Below are 9,076 nucleotides of genomic sequence, written 5' to 3'. Positions count from 1 at the left end.
GAATCCAAGCTACTTGGAGTCTCATAACAGATCCTTGTTGTTGAAATCTTCCATCTCATTTCATATAATCTTTCACAGTATCCTTTAGCAGCTTGTATTCTGACCCAAAAAAATCTCTAGAATGCTGAAAGTTTTTCCTAAAAATCTTTTTGTGTGCTGGTCCCTCTGATTTGAATGACTTTCTTTGCTCTTCTACTCAAGTGAATATGTACTATTTAGACTCAGTTTAAAGCCTCTCTCTTCTTTGATGGTTTTGATGTTACTTCCTCTGTCTTTTTGCTCTATTCCTTTGTTATATCAGTAAGCCTGCTCATGTTTCACCAAAACAATAATTACACAAGTGCAGCAATTTTGTTTTATTTTCTAGTATCCCAAACCAGTACACCATATAATTATTGATTAAATGATACTTAGGCGGCCTGAAGGGATGAAATTTTTAAAATGCATTATTTGAATAAAGTAAGAGAAAAAAAGAGGCTGGCACATTTTTACTTCTGGAAAAATTCCTCTTAATTCTCTTTTTCCTTTCCTCCCTCCCTCCCTCCCAGTCACCCTCCCTCCCTCCTCCTGTCTTTCTCTTTCTCTCACCCTCTTTCTTTCATCAGTTCCTAACAGATGTCACCTCAGCTCTTGTTGAGACTCACAGCCTTTAGTATTTAAATAAAGATTGGATATTAAAAACTGATAAAATTTTGTCATTTGCAAAAACACAAACAAGAATGGACTTGGAGGATAGCATGTTAAGTGAGATAAACCAGGAACAGAAAAATAAACACAGCTTGATCTCAAACTCATATGTAGAATCTAAAAAGGTTATCTCACAGGAATGAAAGTAGATAGAATAGCAGTAAATAGAGGATGGGGAGAGCAGGATGCAGATGGTGAAATATTGGCTGAAGGTATTCAGCTCTAATTAGATAGGAGAAATAAGTTCTGCTGCATATGTGTATGACTATACATAACATACTATATATTTCAAAATCTAGAGGAAAAGATTTTGGAAGTTTTAATTATAAATATATGATAAATATTAGAGGAGATAGATATGCAAATAATGACTTGAAGAAACGCAACATATACATGTATTAAAATATAACATGGTACCCCATAAATATATATAATTTTTATGTGTCAAAAATAAGTATCTGCAAATTGTGAAGCTTCAATTTAGAAATTGGCATAATAAATATTAGATTTTTAGTGTTGTGAATTTCAACCTTTGTTATATTTCAGTACTTAACATTATTTGGCACAACTTTTGTTTCTTCCTAATTTTTCAAATCTCAAGATATAAAGTGTTACATTTTTTTCCAAAGTTATATCTGAGGGCGGAGGTTGTGGCATAGTGGGTAAAACCTCAGCCTGCAATGCCAGCCTCCCATATGGGGGCTGGTTCGAGTCTTGGCTGCTCCACTTCCAATGCAGGTCTCTGCTGTGGCCTGGGAAAGTAGTGGAATATAGCCCAAGTCCTTGGGCCCCTGTCCCCATGTGTGGGAACCAGAAGCAGCTCCTGGCTTCTGGCTCTGGATCGGCATAGCTCTAGCCATTGTGGCCAATTGGGGAGTGGACCAGCGGAAGGAAGACTTCTCTCTCTGCCTTTCCTCTCTCTGTGTAACTCTGACTTTCAAATAGATAAATCTTTTAAAAAAGTTATATCTACTTCTTTTTTTCCAAAGCACAGCAAGTTTCTATTTCAAAATAATGTACTAATATTATGATTCTCTTAGATATTCTTGGTCCTATAAAGTCAATAATAGAAATAAGACATCTTTTAATACCTGTTTAAACCACCCAATGTCACTGACAGAGTAGCACATATCCAAAGTGGCTCAGGCCTAAGGAATGGTACAGAGAATAAAAACAAAAACAAAAACAAAAACAAAACAAAAAAAAAAACCAAAAAAAAAAACAACAAAAAACAACTGTCTAAACCGGAAATGCTACTCTAAGAAATAGGAAGTAGTTTAAGTAAAGATTATCTTAAGGGAGAAAAAAGAAGAGAAATGGTGAACAAAGCCAACAAACTTGGTCAGTAGGAAGTGACATGGCCACTTAAGCAGCCACCTCCATTATCTTTCTAGTTTTTTATTTTTTGGTTGATACTTTGTACTCTAGACTTTCCCATGGAATAACATTTCTACGTTTGTTTTTTCTCTGTTTAATTACTTGTATATTTCTCTGTTTTCTCAGTAAAGACAGTGGAGTATACAAAGTCTGAGGGGATTGGGCATGCTTGTATTGAACGCTTTCAGAATGAAGACGATCCACAAGCCTCTTCAGTTGTGAACTCTATAGAGAAAAAGAATGCAAAGCAGCCAGATCTCCACAGGAGAGAGGTACTGGACTGTTTTCCAGGGTGAGCCCCATCTGGTTTATATGAAGTAGGCAAATTTTTCTCTCCAAGAATTCAAAAAAATTGATTCTAATAGGAACTGTTTTCCTGACAGATCCCAAACAAAAGAAACAAATAAACAACAACAACAACAACAAAAGACATTTAGGTTTACTCCACCTTTTTACTGTGTTAAAAAAAACACATGTGAAGTATAAACTTACTAATAACATATTTGTACTAATTTTGAATTTTTCAGAGATTTTCACTGACAAAAATTAAAAGACAAAACCTCCTGGTTAGTAAACTTCAGAAATCCCTTAATCTCGGAACTCATAAAATAGAAATGACAAAATATCTACTTCATACAATTGTTTTGATTATTAAGATAACATTTATGAAAATTCCTTGGATCCTCTCAGATTTTACACAGCTGCCAAATGTTATTGTTTGACAGTATCCCATTTGGAATTAATAATATCCTTAATCTTGATCTATGCATTTTAGTCATTGTAATTCTTCTTTGCTCTTCAAATTATTTGTACATTTTCAGAAGACAGAATTTTATAGGAAAAGAATATCTGTACTCATTATTTTCTCAAAGGCATATTTTTGCACTTGAGCTTTGGAGTAAGCTAGACCATAGTTCACTTTTGTTCTTTTTTGAGTTCCAGGCCCACAGAATCCTATTCACATCACATTCTATACGTGACTCCTCCCTCTGAGATCTTGAAATTTTTTAATTTGTAAAGTGAAAATAATATGATATTAGAGTCAAAAAAATGGGTTACATGTGTCTCATGGATGAAATGGTTTTGAACACTGGTATAGTGCCTATCAAATGAGCTCCAATATCCCTATTTGCATCATTTCTCATTTATCTGTTCAAAACCATTATCCTAATGACTTCTATGGAACTATAAGTCTATCTCTATTATCATAATATTCTGAATTCTTTTTTATAAGGATTTATTTATTTATTTAAAAGAGTTACACAAAGAAACAGAGAGAGAAAAATCTTAAATCTGCTGACTTACCCCCATATGGCTGCAATGCCTAGGGCTGAATCATCCAAAGCCAGGAACCAGAAGTTTCATTCAAGCAAGGGTAGTAAGGGTCAGCACACTTGGGCCATCTGCCATTACTGTTCATAGGCCATCGACAGGAGCTGGATCGGAGATGGAGCAGTTGGGATACAAAATGGCGTCATATGGGATGCTGGCCTTGTAGGCCACACACCCTTACCCGTTATACCACAACTCCAGCCCCTCTTCAGCATTCTTGAATTATTTATTTTCTGTCACATCTATCTGGCAAATTTACAACCCTAGATAAGTCTAACTGGGGGGGGGGTACCTTACGTTTCCCACATTGAGCCTTATAATTACTAGTAGAAGTACACAATATGTCACATTTCCCCTAGGAAAGTTACTATCTCAGTTTCAATGTGGTTTCACCAGCAGTCAAACTTTTTTGCTTTTGTACATTTTTTCTTTATTAATATAATTTTTCTTTATAATATAAAGAGTTCATATATGAAATAGATTCAAAGAATATAACAATACTTTCTGGCCTTCCTCTCTACATCCTATTCCTTTTCTTTCTTTTTTGCTTTTAATTTTCTGTGATAACATACTTTTAATTTCAATCACAGGCTTAATGCTCCTCCAAGAGAAGTAGAAAGACCAGAGTTCAAAGGAATATAGACAAGTATTATAAACAATAATCAAATCACAAGATGTCAATTTTGCTCATATACATTGAGAGGGTTTTTTTTGTACTCTATGTATTAGCTAACACAAATCAGAGAATCAGAAAACATATTTGTCTTTTTGCATCTGGTTTATTTCACTAGCATAATGGTTTCCAGATGCATCCATTTTGTTGCAAAAGACAGGACTTCATTATTTTAATGGCTGAGTAATATTTCATCATATATTTGTATTTATACACACATACATACATATATATACATAAATATATACATATGTATATATACGTATATACATACATACATACATACATTTATTAAAGACACACACTCAGGAGTGGGATGACTAGGTCATATGGCAGATCCATTTTCAGACTTCTGAGGAATCACCATGCTGTCTTCCATAATGATTGTACTAGTTTATATTCCCTCCAACAGTGCACTAGCGTACATTTTTCTTCACATCTAAGACAGCATTTTTTTTAAGTGTCTTTTTTAATTGAAAAGCCAACAAACTGTCTAGTTACATTTCTCCCCACCCCAAAACCACAAACCAGGTAGTAACTGAGTCTCCTAGGCAATATACTCAAAGCTGAGAGGATTAAAAATAAGAACAAGTCCTCAGATCCAATTAAGGGAGCCCTGCTGCACACAAGCTGATCAATGCCAGTGGTACTGACTGACCATGCAGCTGAAAGACATCCTAATGGGCCCAATCAGAACATTTGTTTCAAGTAGCCTCTTTCCAGTTTCTAACTCATGAATAAAGATAATATTTTTTAATTCTATTTCAGAAAACTTTTTGTAAGTTGTTTTATTTACAATGCCAACTTTTAAAAGATCACTCAATTTAACTGGACAATAAACTAGGCAGCAATCACTCTGTGAGAAGAGAGGAAGCCCAAAATGCCACTTTCTATCAAGAACCCACAGTTCAGTTTTATTCAGAGCAAAGTAAACAGGAACTTTCAATCATACTAGAGAAAACTCGGGTTCGGAATCTGTACTCAAACTACACATGCAGTGAGGACAATATTCTGCTAAAACAAATGATTTGCTGGTGCATTTGTCTACGTTTGCCTAATATTAACAAATATAAACAGAGCAGTACAACTAGTATTTGGAACAATCCTTACAGTGTTACAGTGTCAGGCACAACGTTTCACTTCTCTTCACACCACCGTTCTCTTTGCGTACCTGGGCTTCTTCTTCTTCAGTAAAGTCGTTCTTAATGTTGAAGGTCTTGCGAATCTCCTCAGGAGTCTTCCCCTTGATCATATTGGCAACAGTCTTGCACGTAACGTCCAGCAAACCTTTGATGTCTAAGTAGTTTGCAGCCAGAATAAGCTCAAAAAGTGTTCCTTGGTCAACTTTCAGGAATTCCTGGTCCCAAACAGGGATATCATCCGTTTGCTTTTCTTTGTTCTCATTGTCTTCAGGAGGAGGAGGGTCATCCTTGTTGTGAGTGCACCACTGAATGACCTTTTTTAATATTGCTGCATTAACATTTGGTAGAGGAACCGGGTCATCATCTCCTTCATAATCCATTCCCAAATCTTCCAACATGGTCTTGATAGTCACAGACTGTTTGGCAATTTCTACATCAACTTCAAAAATCTCTCCATCAGAACTCTGCAACTTTATTGAAGGCATGGTGTTCGGGTTTGAGGAGCCGGTGGGCCAGAGGCTGATGAGAGAGGGGCGGCATCAATGCAAGGAGAAGAGAAAGGCGGATGACAAAGCCACTCGACAGCATTTATTATTTTTGATTTTTGGATGATAACCACTCTAACTTGTGAAACCTTATTGTTTTTTCTTTTTTTTTTAATTTGGCTTAACTTCTATTTCTTAAGATCTTCACAGTTTATATTACGCTTATAGAAGTTCTTTTTTTAACTTTTATTTAATAAATATAAATTTCCAAAGTATAGCTTTTGCATTACAGTGGCTTTTTCCACCCCAGAACTTCCCTTCCACCCACAACTCTCCCATTTCCCGCTCCCTCTTATGCCATATTTTTAAAAAAACTGCTTATAATGATGTACTTTTAAAATGACTTTTCAATTATGTAAATAGTTATAAATAATGGGCATAGAGAGGAAAGTGAAAAATTGAAAAACAACTCAGCTGTTTTAAAGATTGCTTATTTCTTAGTATATCCCAAAATAGGTACTTTAGCATAGTATTTCATGAATGGTTGGCAAAAAGTTACTATTTACTACAGCAGTGGGAAGTGTAAAAGGAAAAACAGTTTTTCACTGTGTAAATTCCTTGGAATAACAGCTATAAACTGCTTCTCATTGCAATGAGCCTACCAGAGGCTGCATTTGGCCTGGAGCTGAGGAGGTTCTTCCCCATTGGTTGCTCTGCACTCAGTGGTACGGACAGCTAGCTAGCTCGTTGCTGATCAGCAGTACAAATTATAAGCTGTCTAGCTGAAAACTTCAGGGGAGATCTGTACTAAGGGTTTAAGAACATTGTGTGATTAATCATTGGAAACATGGTTCCTGTTTGAAGTATTTTCCATTTATGTTGTGAAGCCATTAATGCTCAATGCATTTCACCAACATATAATTTTTCCAAAGTGTTTCTTATCTATTAACTTGTTTTATCTCCTCAACAACCTGAAGAGGTAGGTGAGGAGAAGGTGGTCATGGAAATGAGATAATGTGTGGGAGAGTGATTTGTAAACTGCAAAATCATGCAAATGATGCCATTAAGATTCTTGTTTTATGGAAGAGAACATGGAGACCAGAGACACTACAAGATTTCCTTCGGATCACAAAACTTTGGAATGATGGGAATGCTGCTCAATTGACTTGCACTTAAAACATATTTTATCAGCTTTTTAATCCACCATTCACTGGTGAAGCTATACACAGTCAATATAAGAAAAGAATTGGTTTTATGGATGACCAAATAAAGGACTAATGTGCTTTTAGAAATCTATTCAGAGATGTGGTTAACTATTAAAAGAATATATACTCACTTTTTAAGAAAGTATTTTTGGACTAGTATCTGCCTGAAAATCATGGAGTGCAAGGTGCCCCCAGCACCGTGGTTAAAGTTATGTTAAGAAATATCATGACAGTGCAGCCAGGTCTGGATCATTGATTTAGAAGGAAAGGGTTTACATTTCATTAGCAAAGTCTGGTTCACCTTCCGTTCATTTATCTGATTTCATGTCATTTCTGTGTTAAAAGTTCATTAATCATTCTCTCCTCCTTAGTTTCAAAGTGATTGCTTATTGTAATAGATTAATTGAAATCTTGGAAAAGAATTGGACTGCAGCCTTTTTTCCTTCTTTTAAAGCTTTAAACCTTCCATTCCTGCATGTTCTCTTCTCTTGACAGGCAGTTGAGAGAACACAACAATGAAGAAAAAGAGAATTATTGTTTCAAATCTTTCCTGAGTTTTTATGTTGCTTACTTAAATTTGATTTTTTGTGTTCTCTGCTTGGCCTCAGTAAAGAAAACAGAATTGGGAGGGTATATTGGAAAAACACAGTGACTATGGATAGTAACTATGCAGTAGTAACAAGGTAGCACTTAGTGTTTACTGAGCACTTACTTTTCATCTCTCCACAGGTCCTTCTAAGAACTTTGCAGGCAGTCTCCTGTAGAGAGGTAAGTAATCATACCAGAGTTACACAGTGCTTATTGCTGGTGCCAGAACCTAACTCCATGTTTGTCTAATCCCAAAGCTGTTAACCATTAGGCTGTTTCCTCTTCTGCCTCAATTGAAAATCATGATGTTTAGGCAAGAAGTGGGCATTATGGCTTAGTAGGTTAAGCCACCACTTAGGATGCACACATTCTGTATGGGAGTGCCAGTTCAACTCCTACCTTCTCCATTTTCAATCCAACTTCTTTCTAATGTACCTAGGTGATGGCAGGTGATGGCTCAAGTACTTGGGTACCTGCCACCCATGTAGGAGACCTGGTGGAATTCCTAGCTCCTGGTTTCAGTCAGACACAGCCCTAACTTTTGCAGGCATTTGGGGAGCGACCCAGTGAATGGAAAATCTCTCTATCGCTATCTCCCTCTCTCTATCAGAAACTATCTATGTAATGTGGGTCCCAGTGATTAAAAATTCAAATTCATTTCTTATGATGTATTTTAATAGCCAAGATTTACTTAGTCAAACAAATAAACAGAAGACAAGAAACTGCATGAGTAGGTCTTTCCATAAAGAAATGAGAGAAATCAAGTCAGGGTGAAGGCAAATATTAACTACTAAGGTGCTGTGATAGATGCAATTCTTCAATGTCTACTGGTGATGAAGAACCAGAAATTCCATTGTGTACTGAGTGTATGTTTTTTTCTAGCAAGTTATGTATGACCTCTGAGCCTTAGTTTTCTCACATTCATAAATTTGGACTAATACTCCTAATAGAACAGTATTTCATGAAAATTAAACTCATACAGATTTGTAATGTCTAGTCTACCTCTTAAATGTAGTAGTCACTTAGTAAATATCAATTTTCATTCTTCTGCTGATACCTCCATTTTCTGCTATTCTCATAAAGGCAAGTTTTGAGTACAGTTACTAGGCTTGTGGCTAGTGGGAATCAAGAGGCTAAGATCAAGCAAACCTGACCAAGAGGTTAGGTGAGGAAGCTCAGCTGACAGAGAACTAGCTGAAAGTCACTCCGAAAACTGGATGTTTAAAACCAGTCTTGCTTTTGAGCACACCGAGTTCCCCCGTTAGGTCATTAGAGTAATATAATTAAATATATGCAGCCAAGAAAAAACATGAGTCACTCATTTAGTAATTAAGGTAGTGAGGTACTGAGACAAGAATTAAGAACTCAGAAAACTGCAAGATGACAAGCCAGGGCAAGCAACCTGGACAATCCTAGGTTATAGATTTGAAGTACCAGCCACGAGGAGGTCCTGGCATGAAGGTCAAATTGCTACTTGTCAGGAATCATTGCACACACTTTCTTCTAAGGGCTATTGAATTCCAGAGAATATTTAAGTGGACATCCTTCACTGTAAAGGGAGCAGAGAATTAAACAACTAAGATTATA

The 9,076-nt window shown here is 36.2% G+C and overlaps 1 pseudogene; it reads right to left on the bottom strand.

Moving 5' to 3' along the window:
* Positions 1–5,205: 5,205 nt before the first annotated feature.
* On the bottom strand, positions 5,206–5,704 carry LOC133756975 (S-phase kinase-associated protein 1-like; annotated as a pseudogene).
* Between the last annotated feature and the right edge of the window lie 3,372 nt (positions 5,705–9,076).

The sequence above is a fragment of the Lepus europaeus genome, chromosome 3, assembly GCF_033115175.1.
Source record: "Lepus europaeus isolate LE1 chromosome 3, mLepTim1.pri, whole genome shotgun sequence".
Classification (NCBI taxonomy): domain Eukaryota; kingdom Metazoa; phylum Chordata; class Mammalia; order Lagomorpha; family Leporidae; genus Lepus; species Lepus europaeus.
Note: the sequence above shows the minus strand (reverse complement) of the source record. Positions and strands in the feature narration are given on the sequence as shown.